We start from the raw sequence: 15,021 nt of genomic DNA on the forward strand, positions 1-15,021 counted from the left end.
AAGGGACCGCTCCGTTAGGCTGACACGCTCTCTGACCTCACTCAGGGACTGGCTTCTTGCATTGCAAAGTTTATAGGAGACATATTCTCTTATGGCTCCTAAAATCACATTCCTATCTTAACAAAATACTTTCATAATATTTCATAAACAGCGTTAAGGATGGAGACTTCTTACATGTAGTGTATATACTTCTCAAGTTACAGTTTTTCCTTTATGACACTTTTAATGACATCACAAAATGACATCCCATATGACATTGTTATTGTTTAGATCACCTCTGACCATTCTCCACATTCTTATGCTAGAAATATTGTTCCAGTATTCAATTTCGAAATTATTAAAGTTTCAGCAGGGAAAGTCTCTGGAGACAAAGCAGATTCCTTTGTGGATTTTGGAGAGGGAGAACCTAGATCTCCTGTCCTTTAATTTATTAACAAGGTTGTGAACTGTCAACCCATCATCGGCTTTCTTCTCCCCTCTTCTGAGTCTGGTCTGGTTACTGTCATCCATTGCCAAGTTGATCCATTGGGCTCCTCAAAGGACAGTCATGACGAAGTCTTTTGCATTATTACAGAAATACGACTTTCTATAATTAGATTTTTTGTTCGTACCCTCCAAAGATATTCCACTTATCCCAGATGCTGCTCCAAGACGCCGCCGCCGGAGAAGAGGTATTCGGTGTGGACTTTTAGTCTGGCTCAGGAGGCGTCCATACCATCCACCACTCCCTTAGAATATTACTCATTAATGTTCAGTCACTGGACAAAAAAGTAGATGAGCTCAGGGCGTGGCTCTCCTTCCAGAGAGACATAAGAGACTGCAACATACTATTTTTCATGGAATCATGGCTCCCTCCAGATATACTGTCCCCATGCATACAGTCAGCTGTGTTTTCAGTACATCACGCAGACAGGAATAAAGGACTCAGTGGGAAAAATAAAGGCTGAGATGTATGTTTCATGATTAACAAGTCCAATAGCTCAAATGAAAGATAAACACCTTGTTCATCTACCCAGCGTGTCAGATTTCTAAAATGTTTTACGGCGAAAACATAGCACATATTTATGTCAAACCACCACAAAGACACAGACGATATACAGCCATTTTGTCTAACAAAAGATACAATCACAAACGCAGGATTAAAATAAAAATAATTCACTAACCTTTTGAAAATCTTCATCAGATGACAGTAATAGGATATGTTACACATTACATTTATGTTTTTTTCAAAAATATGCCATTTATATCCATAAATCTCCGTTTACATTGACGCCATGTTCAGAAAATACTCAAAAATGTCCGGAGAAATTAAAGATAGCTCTGCCAGATAACAGAAATACACATCATAAACTTGGACTAAATATACATGTTCTACATATAGTCAGAAAGATACACTGCTTCTTAGTGCAACCGCTCTGTTACATTTATTTTTAACGTTACAGAATTAGTTCACTATGCAATAATCTGAGACGGCGCTCAGACGTAAGCAATATTTCTCCGCTATGTTGGAGTCAACAGAAATACAAAATTACAACATAAATATTCCTTTACCTTTGATGGTCTTCAATCAGAATGTAGTGGAAGGAGTCATACTTACCTAATATATCGTTTTGTTTCAGTTCGTGTGTCCTTATAGTAGCATCTGCTACGAGTTCCAGCTGAAATGCATCCAAAATTACTTCTGGTCCCGAACAGTTGCACATCAAAACTTCAAAATGACATATTATATGTCGACTAAACTGGTCCAACTAAGTGCAGAATCAAGCTTTAGGATGTTATAAACATACAAAACAATTCTCAATTCAACCGGACAATCATACTCCTTCTCAGGCATTCTGGAACAAAGGAAGGTCTGTTCCAAAAGCGTGCTCTAACGCCCATGTATTTTCTCGCGACACCCACTCTTTCGTGTCCCAAAGGGTCAAAGCTTGCGGGATTTGCACAATTAAACGCTCTACTGAATGTGGAAATCTAGTGGAAGACATAGAAAGTGTCTCCAGATCCATAGCTGGTTGGGAAGGGTGGGGGCGATGACGTCAAAGTTGCCCCCAACTAGTTTGGGAGATTGCCTGCCCTGTGAGTTCTGCTATACTTACAGACATAATTCAAACGGGTTGTAGAAGCTTTAGAGTGTTTTCTATCCAATAATCATTATTATATGCATATATGAGCAATTTTGGACAGATTTTTTTTCAGTTTACTATGTGCACGCAATTCATCCAAAGGGAGCAGTATTCTGCCTAGCCTTAACACGTTTTAACTACTCAGGGGTGATTGTGGTAACGTACAGGAACTCACGTCTATCTGTTCAATCAACATAGAATACCTCACAATAAAATGCCGACCAAATTCCTACCGAGAGAATTCTCTTCTGTCATCGTCAAAGCCGTGTATATCTCCCCCTCAAGCCGATACCATAGCAGTGTAGCAAGGAACTACACTGGACTTTGTTCAAACTGGAAACCGCATATCCTGAGGCCGCATTTATTGTAGCTGGAGACTTTAGTAAAGCAAATCTGAGGAAAACGCTACTGAAGTTTTACCAACATATTGCCTGTACTACTCGCGCATCAAAACTCTCGACCACTGCTACTCTCCCTTCCGGGATGGCTACAAGGCCCTCCCCTGCCCTCCTTTCGGCGAATCAGATCATGCCTCCATTCTGCTCCTCCCTTCCTATAGGCAGAAACTCAAATAGGAAGTACCCGTGGTAAGGAATCCATGCTTTAAGATTGTTTTGATCACACAGACTGCGATATGTTCCGGTTTGACTCTGATTGTCACGTTCTGACCTTTATTTCCTTTGTTTTGTATTTATTTTGTATGGTCAGGGCGTGAGTTGGGTGGGCAGTCTATGTTTGTTTTTCTATGTTTTGGGTATTTCTATGTTTCGGCCTAGTATGGTTCTCAATCAGAGGCAGGTGTCATTAGTTGTCTCTGATTGAGAATCATACTTAGGTAGCCTGGGTTTCACTGTGTGTTTGTGGGTGATTGTTCCTGTCTCTGTGTTTGCACCAGATAGGACTGTTTAGGTTTTCGCACATTTATTGTTTTGTTACTTATTTCATGTCTAGTTCCTTTATTAAAGAACATGAATAACCACCACGCTGCATTTTGTTCCGCTTCTCCTTCACCACAGGAAAACCCTTACACTGATAATATATTGACATATACACTGACACGGTGACTGAGTTCATCAGGAAGTGTATAGGGGATATTGTTCCCACTGTGACTATTAAAATCTATCCAAACCAAAATTGTGGCTAGATGGCAGCATTCGCGCAAAACTGAAAGCACTAACCATTGCATTTAACCATGGAAGTGTGGCTGGGAATATGGAATATGGTTGAGTACAAACAGTCCAGTTATGCCCTCCGTAAGGCAATCAAACAGGCACAATGTCAGTCAGTACAGAGTCAAAGTGTAGTCACAATTCAATGACTCGGAAACAAGACGTATGTGTCAGGGACTCCAGATAATCATGGACTATAAAGGAAGAACCAGTCATGCCACAGACACTGATTTCTTTCTACATGACAAGCTAAAAACCTTCTTCGCCCGATTAGAGGAAAACACAGTGCCATCCGAATCGGGCCATCTCCACTCCCAATGACTGTGAGTTAGACTTTTAAACATGCTCACCCTCGCAAGGCTGCTAGTCCAGACTGCATCCCTAGCTGTGTCCTCAGAGCATGTGCAGACCAGCTGGCTGGAGTGTTTATGAACATATTTTATCCCTCCCTATACCAGTCTGCTGTCCCCACTTGCTTCAAGATGTCCACCATTGTTACTGTACCCAAGAAAGCGAAGTTAACTGAACTATATTACTATTGCCCCATAGCAATCGCTTCAAAGTGTTTTGAGAGGCTAGTTAAGGATCATATCACCTCCAACTTACCTGACACCCTAGACCCACTGATATTTGCATACCGCCCCAATAGATCCACGGATGATTCAATTGCCATCGAACTGCACACTGCCCTATCCCATCTGGAAAAGAGGAATACCTATGTAAGAATGCTGTTTATTGACTACAGCTCAGCCTTTAACACCCTAGTACCCGCCAAGCTCATCAGTAAGCTCGGGGCCGGGGGTCTGACCCCTGCCCCGTGCAACTGGGTCCTGGACTTTCTGACGGGCTGCCCCAGGTGGTGAAGGTAGGGAATAACACCTGCACTATGCTGATCCTCAAAACAGGTACCCCACAAGGGTGTGTGCTCGCCCCCTTTTGCACTACACTGATTATCAACACAGGTATCCCACAAGGGTGTGTGCTCGCCCCCTTCTGCACTCCATGTTCAGCGATGACTGTGTGGCCACGTACGTCTCTAACCCAATCATGACGTTTTCAGATGACACAACAGGGGTAGGCTCGACTCCCAACAATGACTAGACAGCCTACAGGGAGGAGATGAGGGCCCTGGAAGAGTGGTGCCAGGCACATTGATTGGGATGCTGTGGAGAATGTTAAAAGCTTCAAGTTCCTCGTGTAACACATCACTGACAATCTGAAATGCCCGTCAGGAAGTCCAGGACCCAGTTGCACAGGGCAGTGTACAGATCCACACAGACAGTGTGGTGAAGAAGGCACATCAGTGCCACTTCAACCTCAGGAGGCTGAAGAAAAGACCCTCACAACATTTTACAGATACACCATTGAGAACATTCTGTCGGGCTGTATCACCACATGGTACGGCAACTGCACCATTCACAACCGCAGGGCTCTCCAGAGGGTGGTCCAGTCTGCCCAACGCATCACCGGAGGCATACTGCCTGCCCTCCAGGACATTTATTGCACCCCGTGTCACAGGAAGGCCAAGAAAGATCATCAAGGATCTCAGCCACCTGAGCCACAGCATGTTCACCCCATTACCATCCAGAAGGCAAGATCAGTACAGGGGCATATAAGCTGGGACTGAGAGACTGAAAAACAGCTTCTATCTCAGACTGTTAATAGTCACCACTAGCCGGCCCCCGCACAGTACCCTGCCCTGAACTTTAGTTACTGTCACTAGCTGGCTACCACTTGGTTACTCAACCCTGCACCTTAGAGGCTGTTGCCTATGTACATAAACATGGAAACTGGTCACTTTAATAATGGAACACTGCTCACTTTAATAATGTTTACATATAGTTTTACCCACTTCATATGATATACTGTATTGTAGTCAAGACCCTATTATATTTAACTATTGCTGTACATACAGTATACTCTTCTATTCTACATATTATTCAGATATTCTATCCATATACTGTCCATAATGTCTATACATTCCATCATATACATAATTGCTAGTCCTAATATTTATACATTTGTTAATTCTATTATTTTACGTTTTAATTTTGTGTGTATTAGATATTACAGATATTACTGCACTGATGGAGCTAGGAACACAAGCTTTTCGTTACAATTACATCTGCTAAATATGTGTATGGATCAATACAATTTGATTTGATTTTAGAAATGAGACCAGAAATACCTTACAATCTCCTTACTATTACCCAGTCCCCCTTATCTTTGACTGGCCACAGCAGTAGCAGGTGTTTCGTGAAACTGGAGGTAGAGGCACGGACGTGTTACTTTTCAGGGCAGGTAATAACTCTGCCACACCACTATAGTAATCACAAGATACATGTTTTATTCTCCATTAAAGGATTCCATTAATGCAACCCGGGGAAAAAGAGGGGAATTATTTGCCTGAATCGCTTTGTTCTCATAAGCTCTGTCCGCAAACCAGTAAATGACGTCTTATCTTGCCCAAGGAGAAAAATGGAAAAAACTCCATGATTTCCTCCTTCCTTGCAACTGCCGAGGTAAAATGCATTCTCTGACTATGCCACGATATAAAAATAATTCTGTTTTTCAATTTAGATAAAAGGAACCAGACACCCCAGAACTCATCACAGGGGTTAATAGTCAAATTTGACAGATAAGCCGTTAGTTTTCTCTACAACCAATACTTGACATAAAATGAGAAGGCGGTATCGACTTGGGAAAATGTGTCCCTACAAGATATCCTTACGAGCTATCGCACTGTGTTTAATGTTTCTAAACCAGGATTCTGAGTTAAAATCTCCCTATTTTTATAATCTGTTGAAATGAGCATAGCAATTTTGCATATCAGTCAGAACTCACTCATACACACAGAGAGATTAATGTCCCTTTTCACTGTTGAAATGGAGAGATTTAATGGTACAGTTTGATTTCGGTGTCAAAACATTTGAGGTGTGCAGCGAGCAGGCGTTCCTAAATTTAACTGCCCCTGTTCAATTATTTTGCAGCTTGGGAAGTACCTAAACTCTTATTGTCAGAGGATGTTTAATTGAAACACCATAGATTTTTGTTATTGCTGTTTTGCCTCGATTCCTGTTGGTTTTTGTGTGGCTAATGAATGAATCTTGTAAAATGAAGTGTTCACTCGACTTTAAACCTGATTTATCTATTTTTCTGTCCTATGTAAACAGGGCTGCTTGATCATAACAAACCAAGAAATTGCCTAACACACACACACCTGCATTGACACACACACGTACGTACACACGCATATGCACTCACACATGCACATAACCAGCATACCGTCCCCCAGGAGGGCCAGTAGGATTACAATCTTTAGTGTGTTATCAGAGACAGCATCATTAAGAACCTCTGAAATTAGCACTGTTAATCCCAGCCATTTAAATTGACAAGATACAGCTCATGAGTGATAGAAGCGATATCGGTCCAGATCCTGTTAGTCTTATCATATCCAAACTGGGGAAAAACATTGCATTATTGAATACGGCTTAAGCTACTAGATTCAGCTTGCTATTCTTGTCATACACCATGTCAGTAATTTCCTTTGAGATGGATGCAGAAAGGAACTGCTGATAACTCGATGGAAGAGGAGAAAACAAATCCGGGCACACCATCCTTTGTATTTGAACCAAGTCTGCATATCAATTGGCACCCTATTCCCTATATAGTGCACAATTTTTGACCCGAACACTATGGGCCCTGGTCAAACATAGTACACAACATGGGGAATAAGGTGCCATTTAGGACGCTCCCCAGAACATTTCCCACTTTCACTGCTGCACAGTCAGTCTCATCGCTTCTAGCTATGCTACAAATGGACTCCAGCTTTTTCTTTTCCCGATAAGAACTTTTCTTTCTTTTAATAAGGCCTAATCCTAGGGATATCTACCTCACGCCTCATTGTGACAGATCCACCACTGTAGGCATGCAAATTATTGGAGGCGAACCCAGGCTATTTGCAATTAATATCCCAAGCCTTCTCAGATATTATTTAAATGTACAATTAGTGACAGATTAATTAAAGATATGCCACAGTGTAGTGGAAACCCTGAGTGTAGAAAATTAAATTTAAATGTTAATTTATGGATGTCTTCTTCGATGATGGGAATTCTAGACAGTCAGATGTTTGTTGTTTTTGTTTTTTATATTATGCATGTATAATTATCACTTGATATATTAGGGCCAGACTAATACGTTTCTATCTTCCTCCCTCCCTCTCCCTCTTTCCATTTCTCAGTGGAGGAGGACACAGAAGGGACGTCGCAGCCTGGCTGGGACTCTACAGTGGCTTGCGAAAGTATTCACCCACTTGGCATTTTTTCTATTTTGCTGCATTACAACCTGGAATTAAAATAGATTTTTGGGGAGATTGTATAATTTGATTTACACAACATGCCTACCACTTTGAAGATGCAAAATATTTGTTATTGTGAAACAAACAAGAAATAACACTAAAAACGGATACTCTTTGCAGCAATTACAGCTGCAAGTCTCTTGGGGTATGTCTCTATAAGCTTGGCACATCTAGCCACAAGGAGTTTTGCCCATTCTTCAAAGCATATTGCACCAGCTCCTGCATGTTGGATGGGTTCCGCTGGTGTACATCAATCTTTAAATCATACCACAGATTCTCAATTGGATTGAGGTCTGGGCTTTGACTAGGCCATTCCAAGACATTTAAATGTTTCCCCTTAAACCACTTGAGTGTTGCTTTAGCAGTTCTTAGGGTCATTGTCCTGCTGGAAGGTGAACCTCCGTCCCAGTCTCAAATCTCAGGAAGTCTGTTACAGGTTTCCCTCAAGAATTTCCCTGTATTTAGCGCCATCCATCATTCCTTCAATTATAACCAGTTTCCCAGTCCCTGCAGATGAAAAACATCCCAACAGCATGATGCTGCCACCACCATGCTTCACTGTGGGGATGGTGACTCGGGGTGATGCGAGATGTTGGGTTTGCAACAGACATAGCGTTTTCCTTGATGGCCAAAAAGCTACATTTTTGCCTCATCTGACCAGTGTACCTTCTTCCATGTGTTTGGGGAGTCTCCCAAATGCCTTTTGGCGAACACCAAATGTGTTTGCTTATTTCTTTATTCAAGCAATTTTCGAGCCACTCTTCCATAAAGCCCAGCTCTGTGGAGTGTACGGCTTAAAGTGGTCCTATGGACAGATACTTCAATCTCCACAGAGGAGCTTTGCAGCTCCTTCCTTGTGAGTTTTGGTGGGTGGCCCTCTCTTGGCAGGTTTGTTGTGGTGCCATATTCCTTCATTTAAAAAAAAATAATAGATTTAATGGTGCTCCATGGGATGTTCAAATTTTCTGATATTTTCTTATAACCCAATCCTGATCTTTACTTCTTGACAAGTGTGTCCCTGACCTGTTTGGAGATCTCCTTGGTATTCATGGTGCCGCTTGCTTGGTGGTACCCCTTGCTTAGTGGTCTTGCAGACTCTTGGGGCCTTTCAGAACAGATGTACATGTACTGAGATCATCTGACAGATCATGTGACATTTAGATTGCACACATGTTGGACTTTATTTAATTTATTATGTCACTTCCGAAGGTAATTGGTTGCACCAGATCTTATTTAGGGGTTTCATAGCAAAGGGGGTGAATACATATGCATGCACCACTTTTCCATTTCCATTAAATTTTATATTTTTTAAACATGTTATTTGTTTCATTTCACTTCACCAATTTTGACTATTTTGTGTATTTCCATTACATGAAATCCAAATAAAAATCCATTTAAATCACAGAAAGGAAATGCAACAAAATAGGAAAAACGCCAAGGGGGATGTGTCACGAACCCCGCTTCCTGAGTCTGTGTTTGCCTGTGTTTCTGTCCTGGAGTGTGTTTCCGGTGTCCTGGAACGCACCCTGTCTGGTTGCCGGGCAGATTAGCTTGTTGGGAGATCGATGTTCACACGCACCTGTATCCCATCAGTAATCTGCACACCTGTCCTGATCATCACCTCTCCCCTTCAAAAGCTCTGACCTGACATCCATTCCCTGCCGGATCATTAGCCATGAACAGTATGTTGTGCCATAGTATCAGCCTCAAGTTGGATAGAATTTGTTTTGTTGTTTTGTACGTCTTGCTTGCCTTCAACTTACCTCCGTTTGTTCTGTCTTCAGTTACTCACCCGGATCATTTACCCCATTCCCGCCTGGTCATCGGAGGATTCCGCTTCCCCATTGGATCCACCTATTTACTCCCATCAACTCACCACCGCTGCCCGCTACGCCACCTGGATGTATCTACCCACTCACATTCACTTGTAAATAAATACTCACCTTCTTCCTACTCTCCTTGTCCTGGTCTGCTTCTGGGTTCGATTTTGAAGAAACGTGACAGAACGATCCGGCCAAGGATGAACCCAGCGGACCTGGATTCCGTTTGCCATGCCATTACCCAGCAGGGGAAGACACTGGGACAACACAAGACGGCGCTACAGGAGATAGCGGGTGCAATCCAGAATTTATCTGCTAGCTTGACACAGTTTGCCGGCGATTCATTCACCACCTGTTTCAACCATCTCACCTGCCGTGTCTGATGTGGTTTCCCTCCGTGAACCCAAGGTACCGACACCTGATAAATATGAAGGGGATTTGGGAAGATGCCGTTCGTTTCTTATGCAGTGTGGGTTAGTGTTTGATCTGCAGCCCCATTCTTACGCCACTGACAAGGCTAGGATAGCCTTTGTCATTGAACTGCTGCGTGGAAGAGCTCTGGAATGGGCTTCAGCCGTTTGGGAACGACAGGAGACCTGCATGGCTTCATACCAGGAATTCACGGGAGAGATGAGAAGGCTTTTTGACCATCCAGTCTGAGGTAAGGACGCAGCTAAACGTTTGTTCACTCTTCGCTAAGGAGCTTGCAGTGTGGCAGACTTTGTGATAGAATTCAGGACATTGGCTGTGGAGAGTGGTTGGAATGAGGAATCACTACAAGCGGTTTTTTACCAGGGGTTGTCGGAGCAACTCAAGGACGAGCTGATCTCCTATCCAGAGCCTAGTGACCTAGATAGTTTGGTTACCTTAGCTATTCGGGTAGATAATAGAGTCCGAGAGAGGAGGGAGAAGCAGTGGGGTCCATCTAATCAATCTGAGACTCGGTTACCATTCGGGTCAGGAAGTGGTAGCTCGGGACATTACATCTCCGTTTGTCCTCAGCGCCCGTTAAACTGCTCGGCTCGTTAAGTTTGGGAGGTTTGTTAGCGAGCCAGTTTCAACCTCTCAAGAGCCCTGTCAGACCTCGTTTTCCTGCTACCCTCATAAATAAGAATCAGAGTTTAGCGATTAACGCTTTCATCGATTCAGGTGCCGATGACAGCTTCATTGATGCCGACTTAGTGGAACAGCTGGGGCTTTCCAAGGAGCAACTACCGGAAGCCATTGAAGCAACCACTCTGAACGGCAGTAGTCTGGCACGGATCACTATGAGGACCGAACCGGTTAAGATGTTGTTGTCGGGGAATCATTCAGAGGTTATTTCTTTTTTCAATTTGCCTTCCCCCCATGTTCCTCTGGTTCTTGGATACCCCTGGCTAAGAGAACACAATCCTTCGTTCGATTGGGTGACTGGTAAGGTGACTAGTTGGAACATTGAGTGCCATGCTAACTGCCTCAGGACTGCCTGTTCTCATGCTGTCCCCAGTCGGGTCAGTGAGTCTGCTCCTCCTGATTTGTCCCTGGTTCCTGAAACATATCATGAGTTGGGTGAGGTGTTCAGTAAGCAGAAAGCTCAGTCACTTCCTCCCCACCGACCTTATGATTGTACAATTAAGCTGTTCCCTGGAGCTGCCTTTCCCAAGGGACGGTTATACAGTATTTCTCGACCTGAGCGGGAAGCCCTGGAGACCTACATAAAGGAGTCTCTTGCTGCAGGTCTCATTCGTCCCTCATCATCACCCCTGGGAGCTGGATTTTTTTTGTGAGTAAGAAGGATGGCTCTCTTCGACCGTGTATTGATTATCGGGGGTTGAATGATATTACGGTCAAAAACAAGTACCCCTTGCCCTTGATGAGCTCCGCTTTCGATTCTTTACAGGGTGCTACTGTGTTTACGAAGCTTGATCTACGCAATGCGTATCATCTGGTTCGGATCAAAGAGGGGGACGAGTGGTTGACTGGATTCAATACACCTATGGGACATTTCGAGTACCAGGTGATGCCGTTTGGACTTTCCAACGCTCCAGCAGTGTTCCAAGGTTTGGTGAATGACGTACTGAGGGATATGATCGGTCTGTTTGTGTTCGTTTACCTGGATGACATCCTGATTTTCTCCAAGGAGCTTTCCAGCCACATCCAGCATGTTAAACAGGTTCTGCAGCGGTTATTGGAGAACCGTCTGTTTGTGAAGGCAGAGAAGTGTGATTTTCACGCCCACACTACATCCTTCCTCGGGTACATCATCTCCAGGGGTGAGATCAAGACGGACCAAGAGAAGGTTCGGGCGGTTCGGGATTGGGCCCGGCCCGGTACGAGATTGCAGCTCCAGAGATTCCTGGGATTTGCGAACTTCTATCGGAGGTTTATCCGTGATTACAGCCGGGTGGCCGCCCCTTTAACTGCTCTGACGTCTTGCACCAGAATATTCTGTTGGACTCCTGAGGCAGACCGAGCATTTCTGAACTTGAAGAGCCGATTCACCAACGCGCCGATTCTTTCTCAACCTGACACTTCCTGTCAGTTTGTTGTTGAGGTGGACGCGTCTGATGTGGGGGTGGGCGCCATCCTGTCCCAGCGTAGCTCCACTGACGGTAAACTCCATCCCTGCGCCTTCTACTCTTGTCGTCTTTCACCAGCTGAGAGAAACTACGATGTGGGTAACCGGGAGCTTCTCGCTGTGAAGCTTGCCTTGGAGGAGTGGCGTCACTGGTTGGAGGGAGCGGAGCAACCGTTTGTGGTCTGGACTGACCACAAGAATCTGGCTTACGTGCAATCGGCTAAACGTCTCAACTCCCGTCAGGCCAGGTGGGCTTTGTTTTTTGGACGCTTCAATTTTTCCCTGACGTTCCGACCTGGGTCGAAGAACGGCAAAGCGGACACCTTGTCCCGGATGTTCTCCAAGACGGATGAGAGTGGGGCCAAGACTGAGACGATTCTTCCCCAGAACCTTGTCGTGGGAGCCGTTACATGGAAGATTGAGGAGGATGTGATTGCGGCCCTTCGGACGCAGCCCGGCCCCGGTAACGGTCCACCCGGTCGGTTGTTCGTGCCTGAGTCGGTCCGTTCTGCTGTTCTTCAGTGGTCCCACGCCAGCAAGATAGCTTGTCACCCTGGCGTTGCTCGGACTATGGCGCTACTGCGCAGACGATTTTGGTGGCCTGCCATGGGAGAAGATACCCGGAGGTTTGTTGCCGCATGTCCTGTTTGTGCTCAGAACAAGAGTACCAATCGGCCCAGCTCTGGGCTTCTTCACCCCCTACCTATTCCTCGGCGACCTTGGTCCCATCTGGCCCTGGATTTTGTCACGGGATTGCCCCCTTCTGTTGGGAACACGGTCATTCTGACCATTGTGGACAGATTCAGCAAGTTTGCTCATTTTGTCCCTCTCTCCAAGCTTCCATCTGCCACGGAGACGTCCGAGATCCTTGTTAGGGAGGTTTTCAGGGTCCACGGATTGCCCAGTGACATTGTTTCTGACCGTGGTCCTCAATTTATCTCTGCTGTCTGGAAATCCTTCTGTTTGGCCATTGGAGCTACAGTCAGTCTCACTTCTGGATTTCACCCACAATCTAATGGTCAGGCGGAGAGAGCCAACCAGAAGATGGCGTCCACGCTGCGTTGTCTTGTCTCCTCTGATCCCACCTCTTGGTCATCTCAATTACCCTGGGTCGAGTATGCCCATAATACCCTTCCTTCATCTGCCACTGGGATGTCCCCCTTCCAATGCCTGTACGGATACCAACCTCCCTTGTTTCCTTCTCAGGAGAGGGATCTTTCGGTTCCTTCTGTCCAGGACCACATTCGTCGTTGCCACCGGACCTGGCATCGGGCCAGGAAGGTTCTCCTTAGAGTTTCTGACCGGTATCAGATCCAGGCGAATCGTCGCCGTATTCCTGCTCCCGCTTACACCATCGGAGATAAGGTTTGGTTGGCTACACGGGATCTTCCTCTACGGACTGAGTCGAGGAAACTGTCACCGAAGTTCATTGGTCCGTTTGTGGTGGAGAGAATCATTAACCCTGTTGTGGTCCGACTCAAATTGCCGGCAACACTTCGAGTACACCCCACTTTTCATGTCTCCTGCCTCAAGCCGGTTCTCATCAGTCCTCTGTTGCCCCCTCCTCCTCATCCTCCTCCTCGGATGATCGGAGGTGGTCCTGCCTACACGGTGCGCCGCATAATGGATTCCAGATGGCGGGGTCGAGGTTTCCAATATCTCGTGGATTGGGAAGGATATGGTCCAGAGGAGAGGAGTTGGATTCCTCGGCGTCAGATCCTTGATGACGACCTGCTTCGTGACTTCTACCGCCTCCACCCTGGTGCTCTAGGTAGTCCGCCCGGTGGCATTCGTCGGAGGGGGGGTACTGTCACGAACCCCGCTTCCTGAGTCTGTTTGCCTGTGTTTCTGTCCTGGAGTGTGTTTCCGGTGTCCTGGAACGCACCCTGTCTGGTTGCCGGGCAGATTAGCTTGTTGGGAGATCGATGTTCACCCGCACCTGTATCCCATCAGTAATCTGCACACCTGTCCTGATCATCACCTCTCCCCTTCAAAAGCTCTGACCTGACATCCATTCCCTGCCGGATCATTAGCCATGAACAGTATGTTGTGCCATAGTATCAGCCTCAAGTTGGATAGAATTTGTTTTGTTGTTTTGTACGTCTTGCTTGCCTTCAACTTACCTCCGTTTGTTCTGTCTTCAGTTACTCACCCGGATCATTTACCCCATTCCCGCCTGGTCATCGGAGGATTCCGCTTCCCCATTGGATCCACCTATTTACTCCCATCAACTCACCACCGCTGCCCGCTACGCCACCTGGATGTATCTACCCACTCACATTCACTTGTAAATAAATACCTTCTTCCTACTCTCCTTGTCCTGGTCTGCTTCTGGGTTCGATTTTGAAGAAACGTGACAGGATGAATACTTTTCCAAGGCACTATATATCCACCCCTACTGACCTTCCCTGCCAGTTGTGGAAAAAGTACCCAATTTTAATACTTGAATAAAAGAAAATGACTCAAGCAAAAGTGAAAGTCTAAAAGTATTTGGTTTTAAATGTACTTAAGTATTAAAAGTATAAATAATAAAACATGTCTTACATTAAGCAATGTCCATATAGCCAGGGTCACAGTTCAACACTCAGACAAAATTCACAAACGAAGCATTTGTGTTTAGTGAGTCTGCCAGATCAGAGGCAGTAGGGATGACCAGGGATGTTCTCTTGATAAGTGCATGAAATAGACAATTTTCCTGTCCTGCCAAGCATTCAAAATATAACGAGTACTTTTGGGTGTCAGGGAAAATGAAAGGAGTAAAAAGTACATTATTTTCATTCGGAATGTAGTGGAGTAAAAGTAAACGTTGTCAAAAATGTCAATAGTAAAGTACAGATACCCTAAAAACTACTTAAGCAGTACTTAAAATTATTTTTACTAAAGTATTTTCCACCACAGGTCCCTGCCACCCGGTAAAGCAGTAAAGAGCAGGAAGAGGCAGGTGAATAGCAACAGCACCGCCACCAAAGAAGATTAAAAAAAGGGAGAAAAGCGT

Source organism: Oncorhynchus kisutch, linkage group LG11 (assembly GCF_002021735.2).
Source record: "Oncorhynchus kisutch isolate 150728-3 linkage group LG11, Okis_V2, whole genome shotgun sequence".
NCBI classification, from domain to species: Eukaryota; Metazoa; Chordata; class Actinopteri; order Salmoniformes; family Salmonidae; genus Oncorhynchus; species Oncorhynchus kisutch.